Below are 14158 nucleotides of genomic sequence, written 5' to 3'. Positions count from 1 at the left end.
GTATAGTCAGTATTCGGCCCCTGTATAGTCAGCATTTGGGCCCCTGTATAGTCAGCATTCGGGCCCCTGTATAGTCAGTATTTGGGCCCCTGTATAGTCAGTATTCAGGCCCCTGTATAGTCAGCATTTGGGCCCCTGTATAGTCAGTATTCTGGCCCCTGTATAGTCAGTATTCGGGCCCCTGTATAGTCAGTATTCGGGCCCTGTATAGTCAGTATTCGGGCCCCTGTATAGTCAGTATTTGGGCCCCTGTATAGTCAGTATTTGGGCCCCTGTATAGTCAGTATTCGGGCCCCTGTATAGTCAGTATTTAGGCCCCTGTATAGTCAGTATTTGGGCCCCTGTATAGTCAGTATTCGGGCCCCTGTATAGTCAGTATTTAGGCCCTTTGTTTGCATCCTTCTCTTGCTCCCTGTATCGGAGGAGCTGAGCACCGCCCGTTCCTTTTGATATTGTGCACAGTAGGGGTCCTGCTATTCACCTGCGGCCCTTAGGCTGTGGGGCCCCTGGCAGCTTCACATGTGTCCCATGTACCTCCTGACTCCTTCCTTGATGTTGTTATTCCTGGTTTTCCAGTTCCTCCCAGTACAATCCTAGAGAGGCCACAGGCCACTATGTTTCTGTGGCTGTGGAGGATCAGTCCAATAATGATGCCACTCTGGTCTGTGAGCCCTGCTCCGCCCCTGAGGACCCGAGGACACATTCCTCATGTGTTGGTTGCCAGCAGTCTGATGGCTCCAGGACAGTGCATGGTAGGATTTTGGTGCAGGTCCTGCCCTCTGTGGGGCTCCGGGGGCCCTGGCTGCTGCTTGCGGGGTTCTCCTGGGTGACATGTTCCCACTCTGCTGTCTGCTCTCTCTAGGTATCCGGCCTGAGGTGGGAGGTTTGGACTTCTTCCAGGAGTTATTATTCTGCTGAGGATGATTACATGGCAGGAGAGCTTCAGTACGAGACTCAGGATGTCTCCAGGACGTTCCTGGTGAGATCACCCCATCTCTGTCCAAAGAAGAGACACCTGGTCTGGAAGAAAGTCAAAAGAGAGAGGAGACATCTCTGAGGACACCGTCTGCTGCGGAGCAGGCAATAATGAGACAGCGGCCTAACGTGTCCGCCCTAGGGGACAAGCTAAATATAGGGCCCCACACGCACGGCACATGCCACAGAGCACTGTCTGCAGCCAGAACCACGCCTGTCCTGACAAGAAGGTTACACACAGGCTTGTAACTAAATCCTGTACACATAAAACCCCAATGTACGCACCCCGTACACCTCTAATCTCCGGCTATCACCCCAAACCTGCAGGGTACTCTCCAGAAACACCAGCTCATACCAAGGACTCAGAGTGGAGCCTATAGTCCAGATAGTTTAGGCCATAGACCCCCACCCCATGAGCCCCAGGTATACATGTCTATAGGCCCCTGCCTCATGAGCCCCAGGTATATACGTCTATAGACCCCTGCCCCATGAACCCCAGGTACTGTATATATGTCTATAGACCCCTGCCCCATGAGCCCCAGGTATACATGTCTATAGACCCCTGCCCCATGAACCCCAGGTACTGTATATATGTCTATAGACCCCTGCCCCATGAGCCCCAGGTATACATGTCTATAGACCCCTGCCCCATGAACCCCAGGTACTGTATATATGTCTATAGACCCCTGCCCCATGAGCCCCAGGTATACATGTCTATAGACCCCTGCCCCATGAACCGCAGGTACTGTATATATGTCTATAGACCCCTGCCCCATGAGCCCCAGGTAAACATGTCTATAGATCCCTGCCCCATGCACCCCAGGTACTGTATATGTCGCGGGCAGAGGGGTTGGGAACGCCGCCCGGCTGGGAATCTCTGGCGCTCGGGTCCGGTGCTTCTGCTCCTCGGTGGCTCGAGCACGGGGCCGGACCCAGGGGCTTGAGCAGCGCCTCCTCGCCCACGAGTGAAAGGGGAGGGAAGATTGGTTGGTGATGGGATGTCGGTTGTGACGCCACCCACGGGTTGTGGTGATGGGCACCACCGCTGCTCGTGACGGGGGAATCCTGGGAGCGATGGCGGAGAGCAGCTAAGGTGTTGGCCCCTCCGTGGGTAGGGGCTGTTGGGGAGTAGGGAGGAGGAATAGGTGCAGGTGCCGATGCGGGGAGGCCGCGTGGACGCGGGGGCAACGTTACGGTGCAGCGCGGTGCCGGATGGCACTGGTGTACTCACTCAGGTAGACAAGAACAGAGTCTCTGGTAAACCAAACGGCTGGATGGACGGGGCCTGCAGTCGGCTGCGGTGCCTTCACTTTCCCCGGACGGGTTGATGGTGGCTGTCGTTCCCTGCACCTATGTGTAAGTGTTTGACCCCAATGGATTCTCACGGGTAGTCCGCTCCCCGGCTTGTACGTGTCGGGAGAGCCCGTTTTTCCCACAGGCGCTGGCCCTTGGATCTCTGGCCGTTGGCGGTGGCTCTTATCCGGACGGGTTGGTCTGTTGCCTTCTGACGGGACTTGGTTGGGAATGAACCCCTGAGGTCCAGACCACAATCAGAGAATTTGACCTTTACGGCGGCTTCCGAGCCTAGTCGGGGTCTGAGTACCCTGCCTTGGTGCTTGGCTTCAATCCGCTCCCCGGTTTGGTATCGGCGGGTCACCGCCCGACCCTGGTCCTACGGTTTCGCAGACTTCCACCAACTCCTGCAGATGGCCACCACCGTCTGCCGACCTTGCTGATTGGGCCTGGGCTCCAACCCAGACACACACAGTCTCCACTTCTCTCTCTACCACCTCTCCACTTCAACTCCAAAACTAGACTGAACTCTCCTAAAACTGGCTACTTTTCCCGCCTCCAGGCCTGTGAACTCCTTGGTGGTTGGAGCCAACCGCCTGGCTCCGCCCCACCTGGTGTGGACATCAGACCCTGGAGGGAGGCAACAAGGGTTTTGTATGACTGGTGTTCCTGACCAGGGGGGGGTGTGTATGTGATGTTTTTCTGTGACCCCTGGGGTCCAGGGCGTCACATATATATGTCTATAGACTCCTGCCCCATGAGCCCCAGGTATTCATGTCTATAGACCCCTGCCCCATGAGCCCCACGTATATATGTATATAGGCCCCTGCCCCATGAGCTCCAGGTATATCTATAGGCCCCCAGCCCATGAACCCCAGGTATATATGTCTACAGGCCCCTGCCCCATGTATATATGTATATAGGCCCCTGCCCCATGAGCTCCAGGTATATATAGCTATAGGCCCCCACCCCATGAGCCCCAGGTACTGTATATGTCTATAGAGTAGACCTCTGTCCATGAGCCCCAGGTACTGTATATATGTCTATAGACCCCTGGCCCATGAGCCCCAGGTATACATGTACAGACTGTCCCTCACGCTCCATACTGTACAGTCTGTCCCTCACGCTCCATACTGTACAGTCTGTCCCTCACGCTCCATACTGTACAGTCTGTCCCTCACGCTCCATACTGTACAGTCTGTCCCCCATGCTCCATACTATACAGTCTGTCCCTCACGCTCCATACTGTACAGTCTGTCCCTCACGCTCCATACTGTACAAACTGTCCCTCACGCTCCATACTGTACGGACTGTCCCTCACGCTCCATACTGTACAGACTGTCCCCCACGCTCTATACTGTACAGACTGTCCCTCACGCTCCATACTGTACAGACTGTCCCTCACGCTCCATACTGTACAGACTGTCCCCCACGCTCTATACTGTACAGACTGTCCCTCACGCTCTATACTGTACAGACTGTCCCCCATGCTCCATACTGTACAGTCTGTCCCCCACGCTCTATACTGTACAGACTGTCCCCCACGCTCCATACTGTACAGACTGCCCCCCACGCTCCATACTGTACAGACTGTCCCTCACGCTCCATACTATACAGTCTGTCCCTTGTGCTCCATACTGTACAGTCTGTCCCCCACGCTCTATACTGTACAGACTGTCCCCCACGCTCCATACTGTACAGACTGTCCCTCACGCTCCATACTGTACAGACTGTCCCCCACGCTCTATACTGTACAGACTGTCCCTCACGCTCCATACTGTACAGACTGTCCCCCACGCTCTATACTGTACAGACTGTCCCTCACGCTCCATACTGTACAGACTGTCCCTCACGCTCCATACTGTACAGACTGTCCCCCACGCTCTATATTGTACAGACTGTCCCTCACGCTCCATACTGTACAGACTGTCCCTCATGCTCCATACTGTACAGACTGTCCCCCATGCTCCATACTATACAGTCTGTCCCTCACGCTCCATACTATACAGTCTGTCCTTTGTGCTCCATACTGTACAGACTGTCCCTCACGCTCTATACTGTACAGACTGTCCCCCACGCTCTATACTGTACAGTCTGTCCCTCACGCTCCATACTGTACAGACTGTCCCCCATGCTCCATACTATACAGTCTGTCCCTCACGCTCCATACTGTACAGACTGTCCCCCATGCTCCATACTGTACAGTCTGTCCCTCACGCTCCATACTGTACAAACTGTCCCTCACGCTCCATACTGTACAGACTGTCCCTCACGCTCCATACTGTACAGTCTGTCCCTCACGCTCCATACTGTACAGTCTGTCCCTCACGCTCCATACTGTACAGACTGTCCCCCATGCTCCATACTGTACAGTCTGTCCCTCACGCTCCATACTGTACAGTCTGTCCCCCACGCTCTATACTGTACAGTCTGTCCCTCACGCTCCATACTGTACAGTCTGTCCCTCACGCTCCATACTGTACAGTCTGTCCCCCACGCTCCATACTATACAGTCTGTCCCTCACGCTCCATACTGTACAGACTGTCCCCCACGCTCCATACTGTACAGACTGTCCCTCACGCTCCATACTGTACAGACTGTCCCCCACGCTCCATACTGTACAGTCTGTCCCCCACGCTCCATACTGTACAGTCTGTCCCTCACGCTCCATACTGTACAGTCTGTCCCCCACGCTCCATACTGTACAGTCTGTCCCCCACGCTCCATACTGTACAGACTGTCCCCCACGCTCCATACTGTACAGTCTGTCCCCCATGCTCCATACTGTACAGTCTGTCCCCCATGCTCCATACTGTACAGACTGTCCCCCATGCTCCATACTGTACAGTCTGTCCCTCACGCTCCATACTGTACAGACTGTCCCCCATGCTCCATACTGTACAGTCTGTCCCCCATGCTCCATACTGTACAGACTGTCCCCCACGCTCCATACTGTACAGACTGTCCCTCACGCTCCATACTGTACAGTCTGTCCCCCATGCTCCATACTGTACAGACTGTCCCCCACGCTCCATACTGTACAGTCTGTCCCCCATGCTCCATACTGTACAGACTGTCCCCCATGCTCCATACTGTACAGTCTGTCCCCCACGCTCCATACTGTACAGTCTGTCCCCCATGCTCCATACTGTACAGACTGTCCCCCACGCTCCATACTGTACAGTCTGTCCCCCATGCTCCATACTGTACAGTCTGTCCCCCATGCTCCATACTGTACAGACTGTCCCCCATGCTCCATACTGTACAGTCTGTCCCCCACGCTCCATACTGTACAGTCTGTCCCCCACGCTCTATACTGTACAGTCTGTCCCTCACGCTCCATACTGTACAGTCTGTCCCTCACGCTCCATACTGTACAGTCTGTCCCCCACGCTCCATACTATACAGTCTGTCCCTCACGCTCCATACTGTACAGACTGTCCCCCACGCTCTATACTGTACAGACTGTCCCCCACGCTCCATACTGTACAGTCTGTCCCCCACGCTCCATACTGTACAGTCTGTCCCTCACGCTCCATACTGTACAGTCTGTCCCCCACGCTCCATACTGTACAGTCTGTCCCCCATGCTCCATACTGTACAGACTGTCCCCCACGCTCCATATTGTACAGTCTGTCCCCCATGCTCCATACTGTACAGTCTGTCCCCCATGCTCCATACTGTACAGACTGTCCCCCATGCTCCATACTGTACAGTCTGTCCCTCACGCTCCATACTGTACAAACTGTCCCTCACGCTCCATACTGTACAGACTGTCCCTCACGCTCCATACTGTACAGTCTGTTCCCCATGCTCCATACTATACAGTCTGTCCCCCATGCTCCATACTGTACAGACTGTCCCTCACGCTCCATACTGTACAGTCTGTCCCTCACGCTCCATACTGTACAGTCTGTCCCTCACGCTCCATACTATACAGTCTGTTCCCCATGCTCCATACTATACAGTCTGTCCCTCACGCTCCATACTGTACAGTCTGTCCCCCATGCTCCATACTGTACAGTCTGTCCCTCACGCTCCATACTGTACAAACTGTCCCTCACGCTCCATACTGTACAGACTGTCCCCCATGCTCCATACTGTACAGTCTGTTCCCCATGCTCCATACTATACAGACTGTCCCTCACGCTCCATACTGTACAGACTGTCCCTCACGCTCCATACTGTACAGTCTGTCCCCCACGCTCCATACTGTACAGACTGTCCCCCACGCTCCATACTGTACAGTCTGTCCCTCACGCTCCATACTGTACAGTCTGTCCCTCACGCTCCATACTGTACAGACTGTCCCCCATGCTCCATACTGTACAGTCTGTCCCTCACGCTCCATACTGTACAGACTGTCCCCCATGCTCCATACTGTACAGTCTGTCCCTTGTGCTCCATACTGTACAGTCTGTCCCTCATGCCCCATACTATACAGTCTGTCCCTCACGCTCCATACTGTACAGTCTGTCCCTCATGCCCCATACTGTACAGTCTGTCCCTCATGCCCCATACTGTACAGACTGTCCCTCACGCTCCATACTATACAGTCTGTCCCTCACGCTCCATACTGTACAGTCTGTCCCTCACGCTCCATACTGTACAGTCTGTCCCTCACGCTCCATACTGTACAGTCTGTCCCTCACGCTCCATACTGTACAGACTGTCCCCCATGCTCCATACTGTACAGTCTGTCCCTTGTGCTCCATACTGTAAACTCTGTCCCTCACGCTCCATACTGTACAGTCTGTACCTCGTTCTCCATACTTTACAGTCTGTCCCTTGTGCTCCATACTGTAAACTCTGTCCCTCATGCCCCATACTGTACAGTCTGTCCCTCACGCTCCATACTATACAGTCTGTCCCTCACGCTCCATACTGTACAGTCTGTCCCTCACGCTCCATACTATACAGTCTGTTCCCCATGCTCCATACTATACAGTCTGTCCCTCACGCTCCATACTGTACAGACTGTCCCTCACGCTCCATACTGTACAGACTGTCCCCCATGCTCCATACTGTACAGTCTGTTCCCCATGCTCCATACTATACAGACTGTCCCTCACGCTCCATACTGTACAGACTGTCCCTCACGCTCCATACTGTACAGTCTGTCCCCCACGCTCCATACTGTACAGACTGTCCCCCACGCTCCATACTGTACAGTCTGTCCCTCACGCTCCATACTGTACAGACTGTCCCTCACGCTCCATACTGTACAGACTGTCCCCCATGCTCCATACTATACAGACTGTCCCTCACGCTCCATACTGTACAGACTGTCCCCTATGCTCCATACTGTACAGTCTGTCCCTCACGCTCCATACTGTACAGTCTGTCCCTCACGCTCCATACTGTACAGACTGTCCCCCATGCTCCATACTGTACAGTCTGTCCCTCACGCTCCATACTGTACAGTCTGTTCCCCATGCTCCATACTGTACAGACTGTTCCCCATGCTCCATACTGTACAGACTGTCCCTCACGCTCCATACTGTACAGACTGTCCCTCACGCTCCATACTGTACAGTCTGTCCCCCATGCTCCATACTGTACAGACTGTCCCCCATGCTCCATACTGTAGTCTGTCCCTCACGCTCCATACTGTACAGTCTGTTCCCCATGCTCCATACTGTACAGACTGTCCCTCACGCTCCATACTGTACAGACTGTCCCCCATGCTCCATACTGTACAGTCTGTCCCTCACGCTCCATACTGTACAGACTGTCCCCCATGCTCCATACTGTACAGACTGTCCCTCACGCTCCATACTGTACAGACTGTCCCCCATGCTCTATACTGTACAGTCTGTCCCCCACGCTCCATACTGTACAGACTGTCCCCCATGCTCCATACTGTACAGTCTGTCCCTCACGCTCCATACTGTACAGACTGTCCCCCATGCTCCATACTGTACAGTCTGTCCCTTGTGCTCCATACTGTACAGTCTGTCCCTCATGCCCCATACTATACAGTCTGTCCCTCACGCTCCATACTGTACAGTCTGTCCCTCATGCCCCATACTATACAGTCTGTCCCTCACGCTCCATACTATACAGTCTGTCCCTCACGCTCCATACTGTACAGTCTGTCCCTCACGCTCCATACTGTACAGACTGTCCCCCATGCTCCATACTGTACAGTCTGTCCCTCATGCTCTAAATGACCCGCCCGCACAGGGGCCCTGGGGTTACTCGTTACCGGGCCGCAGTTCCGTTTCTGGGACGCTGCGGTGGCAAGGCCCGGCTCTGTGACCCCGGCGGTGTCAGTACAAGTAGGTATGATGATGGGGATGGTAGTTTGTGACGCCACCTGTGGTATGCGGCAAGTTAGGTGCTGCCGCTGCTGGAGGCTGATCTGATCATCTGGGGCAGATGATGACGCAGCTTGGATGGTGTAGCTCTCCACAGGTAGAGCTGGGCCCCAGGGCAGCTGGGAGTAGTAGTAGGTGATTGATGGAGGGACCTAACGTTGGGGTGCAGGGCTGAGGACGCCGGTAATAATTGGACAACACAAGGGCCGTAGTTTCCTTTACCTTTTACTTGGTAGTTGATGGTACAGGCCCGGGAGACTGGTCCGGCAGGTAATGGAGGTCCGGTCAGCCTGGAAACAATTGAGGGGATCCACCTAGCCAGGTGGGTTGTAGGTCTTCCTGCTTGCGCTGTGATGTGTGGGTCCCTGCGGCTTGAGGCTACGCTGAGACCCTCTTCCTGATGTTGGTTCTGGTTCTCACTTGTATGGCAGGCAGCGCGAGTCCTTTACTGGTGCCGCTTCTTCTACCACGGCTCCTGGCTCTACTATGCTGTGCTCTGGGCACTCTGTCGGCCAGAAGACCTGTAGTCTTCTGCCCTTTGTATTCTGCTGGTGGGACTTTAGTACCCACGCAGCCTCGGACTCCGATGTCCGGTTCTATGCACTCTGCCCTGAGGGAGCTATGGCGCAGCTCTCTTCTCAGCGACTGTCTTCTCTCTCCTCCTGACTTGTTCTAATCTGTTAGTTTTACTTTCACGTGTATGTGTGTGTGCTCCTAACTCCTCCTCCAGGCCAGAATGCATAGGAAGGCTCCCCTCAAACTGGGTTCTCAAGCTCCCCCTTCTGGTCTGGAGTAGGAAGTGTTGAGTGCTAGTGTACCTAGCATAGGAGTTCCCTCCTCTTTCTTCCAGGCATAGCATCACCCCCTGTGATGTGGACAATCTTACTGTGGCAACCGGACCACTGGGGTTCCACACATACTGTACAGTCTGTCCCTCGTACTCCATACTGTAGAGCTGCTGCCATGCTTGTGTAGCGCCCCTGAGGCTTCAGTCGCCACAGAGGTACTGCACCTCAGCCAGAGGTGTGGTATTCCATCCTGGGTATGGAGGAGGTCACCACCGGGTCACACAAAACACAACACTCTCACTCAGCAACACTTCATCAGACATGGTAAGGGCGTGAATCTACCTGAAGCCAGGCCGGGGGTGTGTGGAGTCTTATGAGTGGGAACAGACACACAGTAGTGGAGTGTGGAGAAAGATGGAAAGGAGAGGAGCAGGGGAGGAGCGAAGACCCGTGGCCTGGAGCTTGTACCGCTTGGCCCAGGCACAGACAGAAGGGGTCCTAGAGACCACGGGAGTGCCATAACCTCCTGTGGCCTTGTTCCACATATAATCTACAGGTGGAAGGACTGGGGGTCTGGTCCCTAGGCTAGAGGAGAAGAACCTACATACTCCACTAGTAAAACCAGCGGCTGAGGTGACTGCAAGCACCGAGGCCACATCTGCACATGAATTCGCTGGAAGGTGACCCCAAAGAGTCAAGGGATTGAGCTTCACGCCACCCAAAGGGTCCACGGGCACCGGCCCAGGGTTTAGTGAGCGAGGGCGCAAGGCAGAAGGGCGCAGCAAGTGCAGGAAGTCGACCAGGAAAGGGACACTTGAGAAAGGTGCACTAGACTTGACCTCCGAATTACCCAGGATTGCCTGGAGCCCATCACAGTGGAAACCAGCACTCTGAAGGCGGTCACTGGCATATCGTGTTACCTTGGAACCTGCTGCAGTGAGTAAAAACCTTGAGACTGCATCCCTGTCGCTCCGTTATTCACCTGCGCCTCTGGCCCTGCACCCCGCCATCACCTACTACCACCCCCATCCACCCTGGGGCTCAGCTCTGCCTGAGGAGAGCTGCATCATCTCAGCTGCATCACCAACTGCCCCAGAGGTCCCCATCCCGGAGCGGCGGCACCTAACTTGCCGCATACCACAGGTGGCGTCACAGTAAACTGTCATCATCCCCATCATATTCCCTAAACAACACCGCCAGGGTCACGGAAAAGGGCCTCGCCAACGCAGCGCCCCAGGAGCAGAACTGCCGCCCAGTAATGAGTCACACAAGGCCCCGGTGCGGGCGTGTCAACTTAGCGTCACGAACAGGATTGTCGTGCTCATTGCCACGGGTACTGTGCACCTTAACAGACTGTGCAAATACAGCACCCCTGCGGTACCAGGTGCCACAAATGTATCGTGGAAACCCAAACACCGGAATATCCGTGCCAGTCAACACACCAGCACCTTCAGCCCACATACACAACCCCAATTCTAGACTGGGACACTGCCTAGCAACAGGTTAAAGGGATGGGCACTGATTGGATAGTTGCCACCCAATCTGTAGGGAGAGACCAAGCGAGGGGGAGGGGCCAGTGGTCAGTTGGGAAGTTGGTGGAGGAAGTGGTGTTCAGTTGGTGAGTTAGGAGTGAAGACAGAAGAGTTGAAAGGTGGAAGTGAAGGAGAGAGGAGTGAAGTAAAGAAAGTGTAAAGACCTGAAGTAACACCGGAGAGCTGTGACAGGAGTGAGGGACTGTGGAGTAAGGAACCAGGACTCCACGCACCGTGGATTACCTGTGGAAGTGGAATACTCCAGGAACCGCGGGTCGCCTGTGGAAGTCTGGAACCTCGGCTCACAGGACTCAGCACGAGGCGAGGTGCAGACCCTAGGACAGCGGGACACTATGGTCAGCTGTTAAATCTGCCGGGTGAGGGGATCTCCAGGGTCCATCGCCAACCAATGAGTCTGAAGCATCAGCAGCAAAGAGGGACCGCGGACTGAACCCCTTAAATAGTCCAGGCTGCCTGCAATAGGACTGAAACAGAGGGGTTCCCCAGAAGCTCTAGGCCACGGGAGCCCAATACAAACGAGAGTGCACGGAGGACGGCTACCCCAGGTCACAGCTGCCACGGAGGACAAGGGGAGCGGGAACACCTGGGACCGGCACCAGCGGGTCCAGATACAAAGCCCAAAGTAAAAAGACAAGATGAAACTGCAATACCGGTGTGGACTGTTTCCTTCTCGCCTCCGTACACTCACACAGACGGTTCCCCACTACAATCCCCATCATCCACTGCTTGGGCCTAGCCCTGCTTGTGGAGGGCGCAAAGCACCTAAGCTGCGTCACTCCATCAGCCCCTGCAACAGCGGCTACAATAACCTGGCCGCACACCGCAAGTGGCGTAGTCGAAAAACTCTTTATTTTTATTTCTCCCTTTTCTTTTATTTTTACCCCCTTTTTATCCAACCGACCACCAGGGTCATGGAACCAGGCATCGGCCACGACAACGACTGATCCCCCCCTGTGCACCGTGTGCCCGGGACCAAGTACCCCACAGCCCTGGGGCGTCACACAAATAACATTTATTAAAAACCACGACCGCCATTAACTGCGCAGTGCGGGAAGAAAAGTGGCAAGCCGTCATTAGTAGAACCCAGGAAGGCGAGAAGAAAGTCCCGCCGCGAGAGTGGATGAAAATTTAACCCTAGGGTCCTCAAGGGAGGCGTAAAGGATGCTGAACGAGGAAGGAAACCTGCCCGCTGCCGCAGCCGGGCGCCGGTAATCCCATGCTCAATGCCGTATATCCATGGAGCAGCCTGGCTACCCTAATACTCGGGAGAGTCACATACCTTGGGTAACTTCAAGGAGAGACTGGACAGTTTGTTCAGGGTATACCCCTGACGGAAAATCAGAAAGCAAACATCCTAATCGGCCAGCCAATGGGTGCAGCCCAGCGGGAGGCAAAGTCCTGGTCAGAGGATGACGAGGGAACGGTGCGCAGATCCTGACAAAGCTGAAAGCCACCTTCAACACCCGCACGGCAGCCGAGATAAGGATGAGGTTCTCTGGATACAAACAGGGGGTATAGGACAGTGTACGGGACAGTGTACGGGACAGTGTACGGGGCTCTGCTCTGAATCTCCAGGAGGCCATGCGGGCCGTTAAGCAGTTGGACCCTGACTGTGTGCGTGATGAGGACCGGCTGCTAACCGACCAGTTTAGGGTACTTTCACACTTGCGTTCAGTGCAGTCCGTCACTATGGAGAATAGCGCAGTCCGTTAACGCACTGCGCTATTCTCCATAGACTTGTATGGACGACGCACTGTAACGCAAGTGGCAGCGTTGCATCCGCTGGATGACGCAGCGTCGTTAGTTTGATGCTGCGTCAGGTGGAAGGAACGCAGCATGTAACTTTTTTTGAGCGGTGGAAACATTTATTTTCCACTGCGCGTGCTCATTTTTTTTTATTTTTTTTTTTTTTAAAATCACAGAAACTTTATTTTGTTTCTCGGTGGCCAAACGTTCAGCTGAGCGCCCGGCCACCGGCATGTGAGAACTTTCAGCTGAGCGCCCGGCCACCAGCATGTGAGAACTTTCAGCTGAGTGCCCGGCCACCAGCATGTGAGAACTTTCAGCTGAGCGCCCGGCCACCGGCATGTGAGAACTTTCAGCTGAGCGCCCGGCCACCGGCATGTGAGAGCTTTCAGCTGAGCGCCCGGCCACCGGCATGTGACAGCTCTCAGCTGAGTGCCCGGCCACCGGCATGTGAGAGCTTTCAGCTGAGTGCCAGGCCACCAGCATGTGACAGCTCTCAGCTGAGCGCCAGGCCACAGGCATGTGAGAACTTTCAGCTGAGCGCCCGGCCACCGGCATGTGAGAACTTTCAGCTGAGCGCCCGGCCACCAGCATGTGAGAACTTTCAGCTGAGTGCCCGGCCACCAGCATGTGAGAACTTTCAGCTGAGCGCCCGGCCACCAGCATGTGAGAACTTTCAGCTGAGCGCCCGGCCACCGGCATGTGAGAACTTTCAGCTGAGTGCCCGGCCACCAGCATGTGAGAACTTTCAGCTGAGCGCCCGGCCACCGGCATGTGAGAACTTTCAGCTGAGCGCCCGGCCACCAGCATGTGAGAACTTTCAGCTGAGCGCCCGGCCACCAGCATGTGAGAGCTCTCAGCTGAGCGCCAGGCCACCAGCATGTGACAGCTCTCAGCTGAGCGCCAGGCCACCGGCATGTGAGAGCTTTCAGCTGAGCGCCAGGCCACCAGCATGTGACAGCTCTCAGCTGAGCGCCAGGCCACCGGCATGTGAGAACTTTCAGCTGAGCGCCCGGCCACCAGCATGTGAGAACTTTCAGCTGAGCGCCCGGCCACCAGCATGTGAGAACTTTCAGCTGAGCGCCCGGCCACCAGCATGTGAGAACTTTCAGCTGAGCGCCCGGCCACCGGCATGTGAGAACTTTCAGCTGAGTGCCCGGCCACCAGCATGTGAGAACTTTCAGCTGAGCGCCCGGCCACCAGCATGTGAGAACTTTCAGCTGAGCGCCCGGCCACCAGCATGTGAGAACTTTCAGCTGAGCGCCCGGCCACCAGCATGTGAGAACTTTCAGCTGAGTGCCCGGCCACCAGCATGTGACAGCTCTCAGCTGAGCGCCAGGCCACCGGCATGTGAGAGCTTTCAGCTGAGCGCCCGGCCACCGGCATGTGAGAGCTCTCAGCTGAGCGCCCGGCCGCCAGCACGTGAGAGCTCTCAGCTGAGCGCCCGGCCGCCGGCATGTGAGAGCTCTCAGCTGAGCGCCC

The sequence above is a fragment of the Anomaloglossus baeobatrachus genome, chromosome 5 (assembly GCF_048569485.1).
Source record: "Anomaloglossus baeobatrachus isolate aAnoBae1 chromosome 5, aAnoBae1.hap1, whole genome shotgun sequence".
Lineage (NCBI taxonomy): Eukaryota > Metazoa > Chordata > Amphibia > Anura > Aromobatidae > Anomaloglossus > Anomaloglossus baeobatrachus.
The sequence above is the reverse complement of the archived record's forward strand: the minus strand, read 5'-3'. Positions refer to the sequence as shown.